Below are 12,281 nucleotides of genomic sequence, written 5' to 3'. Positions count from 1 at the left end.
ATGTTCAGGCTCAAAAGGAAAGAGTTCTGTGATCGATTGGTGATGTCTGCTATGGATGTAGGAAAAAAAGTGTGTGCATGTACGCACATGCTATGTATTGTCCTTGTTGGTTTCTAACTTTCTGCCATATTTAATGTTAGATTAAATATTATCAAATTGAATATCTGATTCTGTCTCAACAACTCATCATTGCAGAAGACCCATCTATACTGCTCTATTGGGAGTGGATCAGTAAAATCATCCTTATCTTTAAGAGTAGCATGTTGTTATAACAACCTGAATGAAGTAGGAAAGATGCAAGACTTGTGAGCTGTGGGAGGGAGTAGGGCAGACTCTCAGAGTCACCCCAAATCCCTTTGTCCTGGGACTCTGGTCTTCTGGCAGCTGTGAGGACCCCAAAGGCATTCTACCTTTTAGGTGTGTTGTGGAAAAGCACATGAGTGAAGATCTGGTCCTTTGCATGATGTGGCTGATGAGATACCCCCACCATGGTTAAAAGTGGTGAACAGCATGGGAGGCACAGGAAAGGTGGGTGGAGGGCGACCTTTATAAGGCTCTGATTCACTCCCCGCCCTTGACTTGAAGCCTGGGCAGCACAGCCCTACCCTGGCTCAGTATTATTTAAAGCCACAGCCTCTTCTATTCTATTCATCTTTTTCAGTTCGCATTTTCCATTATGTTTTCCCATTTGGAATGAACAAAATTTCCTCTTCTCCACTGTACTTTTTTTGGGCTCTCAATTCTTCCCAGGTATGCTATGTGTATGTGTGGGGTGGGGTGGGGGTGTGGTTATAGGCTTCTGAGCAAGTCAACCAGCTTTTTCATTTTTCTCCATGCCATGTTCCATTGTCTGAGAGTAAAAGTCTGGACTCATAAAGACCTTCTTAGAGTATTACAGAGTATTATAGATAGTAACCATCATATATATATAAAGTCATGTATATATGTACACATATGAGTGCTATATATATGTTGCAGATTTTCCTAAAAGACTATTTATCTTGTGATTTTGTAGATTGCATCTTGGGCATCATCCACTTAATACAAAAGACAACTCAGTAGAGTTATTTATAGAAGATTCACAGAAGAGGGAATGGAAATGGCCAATAAGCATATGAAAAGATGCATAAACTCTCACTATTAATCAGCAACTTTTTTTTTTTTTTTAGTAGGCTCCACACCCAAGGTGGGGCTTGAACTCATGACAAGATCCAGAGTTGCGTGCTCTACTGACTGAACCAGTCAGCCACCCCAGCAATATTTCTAATAAAAGATATAATGCAAACACTTTAAGTATGTTATCATCCAGTGCTGGTGATGTGCCAAGGGAAAGGAGGAACTCACAGTCAAAACTCCTTTCCTCCCCATCCCAGTCCATATGCTCTTTGCTTCAGTCAGTACCCATCTTGTTGGGGTTCATCTGGTGGGTCATTCATTTCTAGAGGTTTAAGCCGTGGTAGTATTACCAATTTGGTGTTTCTGGCATCTTTCATTAATTTTTTTCACTGGAAGAGACAGCACCAGGATCTTTTAGGTTCTCTTATTATTACTTTTCCTCACATTCATTATGTGGCAAAGACCCTCTTCATGGCAAAGACTGATCATCTTAGCCAACACTTTCTTTTGAGAAACATGAAGTGGTCAGTAGGGAGTCTCAACTTTATATTCGATGGAAAAGTTGTGTCCTTTGTGGAAGAAAGCATTTCCTCCTGGAGTATGAAGACCCCCTAAATCAGCAAAGTCCAGGATTATGGAAATAAAAAGGGAATATTTTTAGGTGGTTTGTTATTAGTTGAGATAGTCAGAGGAGCCACTAATCATTCCACTCATGTTTCCTGCTCCCTTATATTCTGGCTTTACGAGAAATGACATCATAATATTGGTCTCTGATCTGCTCAGGGCATAGATTACTGGCTACAGAATAGTTATTTAGTCTCTCAAGATATTGTCTCCAACAGGTAATAATCCAGTAGGTCACTCTATCATTTTGCAAGACCAACTATTTATGGATGATGGGATACATGGACAGATAAGTAAACCCTATGAACATCAGAAACTGCCTTATTTCTTTTGCTATAAAATGAAGACACAGTGTTTTATGTGATACCATGATCTTGAACAAAGAATTTAGTGATTCCACACCTGGTGGGACTGCCAGACATGGTGAACAAGGAATACAAAACCCTGTAGAAGGAATGGTTCCAATATAATCAATTGCTACCAGATAGTATTCTGGTCCTCAGACAATGATGCAGTATTCAAGACTCTGGTGCACTGAGCAGTGTGGTAACCTGAATTAATTTTGTTATTAAACTTGTGCATTACCCCTTTCTTTGCCACCATGACCACATTGTCCATGAACCTATGCACTAGAACGTCTGGAAAAAAGACTGACACACATCCATAGGGGTATAATTTGTAACATGTTTTTTGAGAACTTTCTACACAGTGAGGCCCTTTTCTGAGCACTCACATGGGACCAACTACTCACTTATGCTGAACCCATTTGGAGTCGCTCTTCCTTCATTAAAACCTTGTTACCAATCATCTAAGTTGTTCTTTCAAGTGCCTAGACCTCGCCTCACAAGACTAACTGCTTAAAATCCTACCTATTGGAAAATTCTCCCTTTCTGCTTTGTTCTTCAAGGCCATTCTTGAGTGAGGCTGAAATGGCACAGCAATCCATTTCTCACAGGCACCAGAAATCAGGCTTGATTTTCCTCTTCATTCAACTGATTGTAAGGAATCCTCAGGAGTTTTAGGACTGCAGTGTGGCAGGAGGAACTATGCTTGGATTATGAGGTTCTGGTAAATAACTTACACCTTAAAGATTTGCTCAAGCCTAATTCTGTTTATGTCATATCTCCTCGATGATGGACTGATGCAGGCCCTGCCTGAATTTATGGCTTGGTGGATCAGACAACTCCCACTTCATGATCAACAGTTCAGTTTTCATGGATTCTTGGCATTCAGGTACATTGAGAAAGAGCTGCTTCTTAAAAGGAGCAAAGAACTGGCTTTCCTACCAATCTTGAAGGTCTGCAACTATGATTCTCCTAACACTTCTTTCCTCAAACCTCATATAGCGACTCCATCAATTAAAAATCAAACATCATTGGATCTGGGGAATCACAAAGGCCAACTGGCTGAGTTGGGCTAGCTGGAGAACCTTCTTTCACTCTGAACTCCCTCTAAATTGGCAGCCTATGGTTACTTAATAATTACTTCTGGTATTTTCTGCTAATTGGGATAGAGAAAAATGCATTAGATGGATCAATATCTGCATACTAGGGGCCAGAGGCTGTATTGATTTGCTTCACTGAGAAGACTACATCTGGAATAGTAGCTGCAACTGAAGTCAAACCTAATTAAACTTAGAATAAGCCATTGTAACTCTCCAAGATCCATCCATCTTCTGCACAGATTAAATAGGCAAACAAAATGGGATTGCGATAGGGTTGATTTTCCAAGACTTGGTTCGTAGCAATAATCTTTTTGTCTTATAGGAATTATTATTGTTTCTGGTTTATTATTTTCATATGGAGGAAAGCTCCAGAAGCTTCCCTTTGACTGAACTCGGGAACTAAGGAAATAATCAACATGGGCTCATGTATCCACTGAACCACTGTTAGATGGCTCAGGCTTAAACTCTATGATCAGCTCCACTTCAACCCTTGGTCTACAATTGTGTTGTGAGATCCCAGGAATTAATGATAACTCAGAATAATGCAGTCTAATGATGCTATAAAAGTCTATACATATCCCTTTTCCCACTGCACAATTACAATGGCACAGGGCCACAGTTTCCTTTAGGGAAGACTAGGAGGGAGATTTGAAACATACACTTGTGATATTATTGCAGACTCTTTCCTTGGGGATATGAAGTTTCTCTCTCTCTCTCTTTCTCTTTTTTCAAGGAACTCTGGGTCAATTCTGAGATTCAGTCCTCAGAATTGGATGCAAGTCAAGCTTCTCTTTACCAGACTGAGTCTTCCAAGATATGGATCAAGTTGGACCTAGGTTAGCTGTCTTAAAGACCCTAGGATAGATATCCTTACAGCTCAAACCATTCTGATTGTCTTTTCAACTATGTGGCTTATTATGATATTCATGCTCACCTTGCCTCTGGTGTTTGTGCCGGCCTATTAACACCGCTGAAATCAGAAAGCCCTTTTCAATGCACTTTCACTTCTAGCTTGGAGTACAGCCGCTCCAGTGCTTTTCAAAGACTGCCACGCCTCTCTTCAATGTATTTCTCAAGGCTTTGGCAAGAGAGTGTTTTTGAACCCTCTCAAAGGTGGGGGAGTGAATGGATTATAACAAATTTACTCCAACATTCTTTTCTCCCTACATTATTCCAAGGAATTACATGAATATTGACTTTATTTACAGTAGGCCACCACTGAGTCAAGGTTTCTTCTTTTTTTTAAACATTGAGTTTATTTTTTATTTTTAAAATTTATTTATTTGAGAGAGAGTGAGAGCTAGAGAGATCACAGAGGGAGAGGGAGAAGCAGACTCCCCGCTGAGCAGGGAGCCCAATGTGGGACTCAATCCCAGGACCCTGAGATCATGACCTGAGCCGAAGGCTGATGCTTCACCGACTGAGCCACCCAGGCACCTCTGAGTCAAGATTTCTATCGACCATTTAGAACCACTCCCAGTTGTCTTGGTGAACTTGTTGATTTTATTTATTTTTTAAAATTTTATGTATTGATTACTTTAGTGAAAACCTTGTATTCATTCTGGTTCAAGCTTATTTCAAGAAGGTACAACATTTTAAATTATGGTTTGAAATAGACTTTCAGCTATATTCAAAAATGGAGAGATGGTGGGATAAACTAGTTACTTTACCTAAGTTAAATGAAGCAGATTCAAGTTAAAGGTTAAGTCACAGGTATTTCCTACCGGGCCAAAACCAACTCTCCAGTACTCAGTGCTGGAGGCAAGAACTCCAACAGGGAAATGCCTCAGGTCAGGAAGGGGGCAGAACCTACCCGGGGGACAAGGGCCTAGAAGTTTCACAGCCTGATTCTACCCATTTGCTAAACTCCCCTAAAAAACAGGGCAGATGAATACAATATTGCACAGGTCTCCTACTTGTGTTTTCCTAAACATCTCACACAATAAATTGCTACCCTGAACATAGGGTATTCAGTGTGGGGTCACACAAGCAAACACTAGATCAATTTCTCAGGACTGTGGACCACTCCCTTCTGAATAATCCAGGAACCCAATCTCCATTTGGAACATTCCTTGTGATCCCTACCGACCAAGAACCCAAAGGCACAATTTAGAGGGATGAAACAAAACAAAAAGGCCCATGGAAAGAACCTGGCTTAAAGGAAAGCAACTTCAGGCCATAGGTTAAGCACACTGCCAAGGGCTGAGTCAATGTCTTCAATGTGAAGGTCCTACTCTGCCTTTCTCAGGGTTATCAGAAAAGCTTCAGTCCTGGTTAGCAGACCTACTGTCACATGTTTTAAGAGTTACTCTCTTTTTAAGTATCCAAGAGATCTAAATAAGACTGTATGTTTTCAAAGGTTGATAGAATCCATTTCTTGGTTTGCAGTGTGGAGAAAATGACTACCCATCACTGACTGCCAGAAATTGCAGTCATCAGCACAGTGCCACGGCATGCAATGTCAACTCACAAAGCACCTGCCTCTCCGGAGTCACAGGCAGACAGGTAATGGTAGCACTAGGGTTTATTAAGCTGTGCCTTAGTACAGGTGCTGGGGTTGCCCATGGTGCTCTTGATGTATAAAGCCTGGATGTTCTGCCAACTCTTGAGAAATGACACCAGGAAATTAACAGCTAAGTGGATGCTGTACACGAGCTCATCATCTGTCATCTTCATGTGGCCAGCAGCCACTGCCAGGCACAGTACCTTCTTCATCTGGAATTTGATCGTGGACTTCCCTTCATTCACTCTGGCCACCATGTTCTCATTGTGAGTCAGCAAGGGAGGGAAACTGCTAGGCTTATTCAGGCCTTGGTCCAGTATTCATGGGATCTGCTTAATCAGAGATTCTGAAGCCAAAAAGGCATCATACTTCTTGGCCAGCTTCTTAACTCATTTTTTATTCTTGTTGAGTTTCTTCAGGGCCTCAATGTCCATGTGGGGATATCCACAGCCTTGGACTCATTGCAGCACGGCTGGTCCCCCAAAACACATATGGAGAACTTGGGGTGAAGAGTGGACTTAAGCCTGACAGTGCCCAAGAAGCACTTGTCTTTGAAGAGTCATAGTTCTTCAAGCTGACCTGCAGCTCCACCATCTCCAAAAACTTTGGGCACTTGTACCAGCTGTGCGGCAGGACTTCCTGCACAACCTCATACGAGGTGTCGTGGGAGACTGCTGCTCATGGTACCACGTGCCACAATAACTGGAAAAGAGACTTGTGAGCCCATTGATTTTAGAATCTCTGGTACATAAAATCATTGCACTAAGTTCAGCTTCATTCAGAATTATATTGCTCTCTTTTTAATCTACGATCTTCTCACATATGTTCCTTAAGTTTTGCTGATATAATTTAGCAAAATCTTGTAGTTCTTTGTGTGTGCCCCTTCTTTTACGGTTTTACTCTGTAACTGATGCCCCAGGGCATGTTGAGATCTGACTGCAGTTTTAGGCCTGGAGCCACTGAGAGGTAGTATTGAGGCAAGGGGATAATTGGTATTTCTGCTCCGTTAGATGATGTCTTTATTGGTTGTTCTAGTGGGCAGGGCCAGCTTCAACAGATAAAGAGGGGCTGCTTCCATTGGCAATAGACAAGTCAGATTTGGAAGGTTAGATGTCCTCAGAATCATTCAAATCCTCTCAAATGTCACCATTTTTATTCTCAACATCCTATTCTTTCCTAGTCAGTGCTGTAACATGTACACAAGAGATCCAATGAGGCTGTTTAGTCAACCTATGTTGAATTTTGAGCAGCTTACAGAATTAGACTCGACATCTTATTTTTTTTTTTTAAAGATTTTATTTATTTATTCGACAGAGATAGAGACAGCCAGCGAGAGAGGGAACACAAGCGGGGAGAGTGGGAGAGGAAGAAGCAGGCTCATAGCGGAGGGGCCTGATGTGGGGCTCGATCCCATAACACCGGGATCACACCCTGAGCCGAAGGCAGACGCTTATCCGCTGTGCCACCCAGGCGCCCCTCGACATCTTATTTTTATAGCCACCTTCTTTCTGGGCAGTCATAAAGACTCTGATTCTCTGACTATGTCTTGAATAGAGAATTTAAACCTTTACCTTGTCATTTTATTTTTTAAGCTTGCCAGTACAGTTGGAAGTAGCCAATTATTTTGGTTATCTAATGCTGAGTAACAAATCACTTCCACACTTAGTGACTTGAAGCAATAACCCAGTTGTTATCTCTCACCATTTCATGGATTGATGGTATTTAGCAATGGTTGATGAGATGACAAGCAGCAGAGGGTCAACAGGGCCTGGGACATTCAAGACATGACAAAAATGGCTGGTAGTTGATGCTGGATGTTGGTTGGAGATTCAGCTGGGGTCTTCAGCTAAGGATACCTTGGTTCTCCTCCCTGTAGCCTGTCTTCAGGATTGTTTGGGCATCCCCACAGGATGGTGGTTGAATCCTAAAAGGGAGTGTTCTAAGAGATAAAGGCAGATGCTGCAGATCTAAGGCCCAGCCTCTGAAATTCACAGGATCGATTTTGTTATATTTCTATTTATTGACTAAAATAACAGGGATGGCCTATGTTCAAGGGAAAGGGAGGGAACAGAAGGATGAGTGACAAAAAATTTGTGACCATCTTTAATCCCCCATACCAATTCACTTTCCATTTAGAAGCGGGTACTTAGTCCTTCAAGGCCTACAAGAGTTCCGCCTTCTAATGCTAACTAAATCTGCATTGATTTCTAACTATAATCAATCTCACATTCCCATCTTCTTGAAGATTGATTGCCTATAATCACTTACTGTATTACTTAAGATCCTTAATTGCAAACCAAATAATGCACTCTAACTAGTTTAAGCAGAAAAGGATTTATTATAGGCCATGAAGTCACTTACAAGAATGTCTAGGAGGGCCAGAGAAACAAAATTGAATGCTCTGCAAGTAGGAGCAAATAAGCCAAGAAAAAAACCCAATCACACATGGGATACGTCCAGTGGGAACCTTGATGCTGCTCGCACTCGCCACTCAGAATCTAGGGATCAGGAACTAGAGCCAGAGCCAGAAGAATGAAACACCTCTGCCAGTGAGTTTGCAGGAAGACCTTACAACTGTGGTCTCATGGATCTCACTTCTGCTTTCCAACTGAGCACATGTGGAAGTCTAGCTGCAAAGATACTTGGAAATATGGTCTTGTTTTGCAGCCTCTAAATCAAGGTTCTTAACTTTGATATTATTGACTTTTTAGGCCAGATGCTTTGCTGGGGGGTAGGGAACATCTTGTACATTGTAGGATGTTTAACAACATCGTTGGCCTTTATCCACCACATGTCAATAGCGCTGGCCTGCACCTCCTCACTCTTCTTCAGATCGTGATAGTCAAAAACATTTCCTGTCATTGCAAATGTCCCTTGGGGAGGGAAAAAACTGCCTCCTGTTGAGAAGAGAACTCTTGGGATTATCAAGGCATGACAGAGGGGAGTAGGAATGGGACTGAGGAAGCTGCCACAAAATAGATTAATGGGAGGTTAGAGTAGGAGAAAAATTCCATGATATCTCAAGGATCGGTGATACAAATAAAAATGTCATTTTTGATACACTCAAACCTGTTTCCAGAGCGGAATGAAAAGACCCAACTAGGTTGTGGTGAATGAGACTGAGGTAAATGCCAGGCCATGTTTTTCAATGGTGTGGACAATTAGAGTTCAGAATAAGAAAAGCTCTTTGAGCCTGGTTGCCCTCAGCTCAAACTCACTTTAGAGCCCCCGTGCTTGGGGTTCTGTTGACTTGTCAGGACAGTTCTTACCGCACATGTGAGGGCAGAGCGCCATTAATCTCTCTGCGTTTCTCACCATGGAACTATCTTGAAGAACCTAAGACGGCTCCATTAATGTGATATTAACATCCATGCCAGCTGACAGTTCTCCACATTCTATTCCTCACAGGACTTTCATTCCTTGAATCCAGGTTCTACTGGGGGTGATTTTTAACAAGTGGTGATAGGAAACTGGTAGACTAGAGGAGGGAGGGAAGAGTCTCTATTATGGATAAGGAGGTTTTATTCTGTGCAGCTATAAGGATGTCAGTCTCGTGGGAAATTGCTTTTGATACAGAATCCCTGGAGAGACAGATGTGGAAGAGGCAGTACTGTTATGTTGTGTGACAGCAGATGGTGAGGATGCAATTGGTCAGCCAGCCCTAATCTTTACATTAAAACAAGCACTGTGGTGGGAAGGAAAATTGAGTTAACAGGTTTGTGTTTTTTTTTTTTAAAGATTTTATTTATTTATGCGACAGAGATAGAGACAGCCAGCGAGAGAGGGAACACAAGCAGGGGGAGTGGGAGAGGAAGACGCAGGCTCATAGCGGAGGAACCTGATGTGGGGCTCGATCCCACAACGCCGGGATCACGCCCTGAGCCGAAGGCAGACGCTTAACCGCTGTGCCACCCAGGCGCCCCTGAGTTAACAGGTTTTAATCTGCTGGCTCTTGATACATTGGTTGGTGCTGGTATTATTTATTCAGCTCTTACCATGAGCTCAGTCCTATGAAAGGTAAAAGAAAAGAAGAAGACCCTGACTTGCCATTAACAACCATTATCAATTATTCATCATTGTTTCCATGTAGTGAGAACTCACAACATGCCAAACATTGGTTGAACTGCTTTACTTGCCTTACCTCGTTAAATGTTTGCAATAACCCCACCAGGGATGTACTTTTATTATTTCCATTTTACTTGGTAAGATGTTGTGATCGAAGTCTCTTAATTGAGCTACACTTTGAAATCAAGTATATGCACCTAACCACTGCATTTACTGCATAGGGAAGCCAAAAGAGCCTAAACTCTCTTTAATCCTTAGGTAGTAGTTCCACAGTTTCCAGGCCTACTCCCATCAACTTCAAATCCAGCACAAAGAGAGAGACTCTCTCAATAACCCTGTATTTCCCTATTGTCCCCACAAAACCCCAATACTGAGTTACCTTGGATTGTTTTCAGTGCCTTTGAACAAACCACTGGAGGGGAGGGGTCAAATTATAGTGTTTGGCTAAGTCCAATGGTGAGCTGAGTTTCTACACTCATATTGCATCACTGAGCATGAATAGGGCAGAGTAAACTGGAGCTAGTCTGCACTCCACTTTCCCTAATTCTGGAGGCCGGTGGAGTTCAGTGGAGAGCTGAACTTCCCCCTCCAACCCACAGCAAAGAGATTGAACGAAGCAGTGTACAAAGCAGGGCTACTCAACACTCTGCTTTCTGCACCCCTCTTCTGAGCTGCCATCCCCTATTGGCATCAACAGGTAGAATGAGGTGATGAGAGGTGGAGCTAATTGACACTTTATTCCCCACCCTTCATGAGTAGGGACCAGTAGGGAGCTGAACTTCTACCCCTAGCCTGAAGGAACAAAATGGTATGTTAGCCCTCTGCCTTGTAGCCTTCACCCTTCACCACATCAATAGGGAGCTGAGCTTACAACCCCACTTTAAGATAATGACTTGGTTTGAGTTGGTGCCCCAGTTTTGCAGGAAAGATGTTGATGGGCTGAGGATGGAGCTGAACTTCTATCTATCTGCAACAAGGTGTGACAGTGTGATGTGAGTCATTGCTCCACTTTTTGGAGGTGATGTCAGCGAGATCCAGCAGGAAGCAGAGCAAACACACTCAAGTCCTCACACGACTTCAAAACAGAAGGACTTCCAGCTTAAAAAGAGAAAAGTAAATAGAATCCAGAGCCTCATAATATATCCAAAATGTCCAGGATACAATAAAAAGATCACTCATCATACCAAGAAACAGGAAAATCACAAGTTGAATGAGAAAAGACAATCAGAGATGCTGACATCAAGATTGATCAAAATTATCTGACAAGGATTTTAAGGCAGCCATCTCAAAAATGCTTCAACAAGCAATGACAAATTCTTTTGAAACAAATGAAAAAGTACAAAATCTCAGCAAAAGACAGAAAGTTATAAAAAAGAACAAAGTGGAAATTATAGAACTTAAAGATAAAATAGCCAAAATAAAAAATTCACTGGATGAGCTCAATGGTAGAGCAAGAGATGACAGAGGATAGAATCAGTAAACTTGAGGATAAGCCAATAAAGCTTACTCTATTTAAACAAAAGAAAAATATGTCTCTTCATGTCTTCTATCTATTTTTTAACTGAACTATTTGGCTTTTGGATGTTGAGTTTTATAAGTTCTTTATATATTTTGGATATGACCCCTTTATCAGATATGTCATTTGTGAATATCTTCTCTCATTCTGAAGGTTGCCTTTTAGTCTTGTCGATCGTTTCCTTCACTGTGCAGAAGATTTTTATCTTGACGAAGTCCCAGTAGTTCATTTTTGCTTTTGTTTCCCTTGCCTCAGATGACATGTCTGGTAAGAAGTTGCTACCACTGATGTCAAAGAGGTTACTGCCTGTGTTCTCTTCTAAGATTTTGATGTTTTCCTGTCTCACATTTAGGTCTTTCCTCCATTTTGAATTTATTTTTGTGTATGGTGTTAAGAAAGTGGCCCAGATTCATTCTTTTGCCTATTGTTGTCCAGTTTTCCCAACATCATTTGTTGAAGAGACTATCTTTTTCCCATTGGATATTCTTTCCTGCTTTGTCAAAGATTAGTTGAACATATAGTTGTGGGTCCATTTCTGGGTTTTTTATTCTGTGCCATTGATCTATGTGTCTGTTTTTGTGCCAGTACCATCCATGTCTTGATGATTACAGCTTTGTGATAAACAACAGCGAGAAAATAGACTGAAAGAAAAGTGAATGATGTCTCAGAAACCTGTGGGACAATAACAAAAGAGCGGACATCTATGTTATTGGCATCCCAGAAGGAGAGCAAAGAGAAAGAAGTATTGACATGTTTGAAGAAAAATATCTGAAAACTTTCTAAATTTGCCCAAATTCATAAACCTACCTCATCAAGAAACTGAGCTAACCCTACACAGGATACATACAAACAATGCCACACCAAGACATATCATAATTTAACTTCTGAAAATGAAACATAAAGAAGACATCTTGAAAGAAGCCACTAAGAAACTAGGCATTACTTACAGACAAACACTAATTCTGATGATAGTGGATTTTTCACTTGAAGCCATGGAGGCCAAAAAGAAGGGA

At 41.5% G+C, this 12,281-nt stretch overlaps 1 pseudogene; it reads right to left on the bottom strand.

The window, feature by feature from the left end:
• Positions 1-5,701: 5,701 nt before the first annotated feature.
• LOC100469735 lies at positions 5,702-9,737 on the bottom strand (annotated as a pseudogene).
• Positions 9,738-12,281: the final 2,544 nt, after the last annotated feature.

This window comes from Ailuropoda melanoleuca, chromosome 12 (assembly GCF_002007445.2).
Source record: "Ailuropoda melanoleuca isolate Jingjing chromosome 12, ASM200744v2, whole genome shotgun sequence".
NCBI lineage: Eukaryota > Metazoa > Chordata > Mammalia > Carnivora > Ursidae > Ailuropoda > Ailuropoda melanoleuca.
Note: the sequence above shows the minus strand (reverse complement) of the source record. Positions and strands in the feature narration are given on the sequence as shown.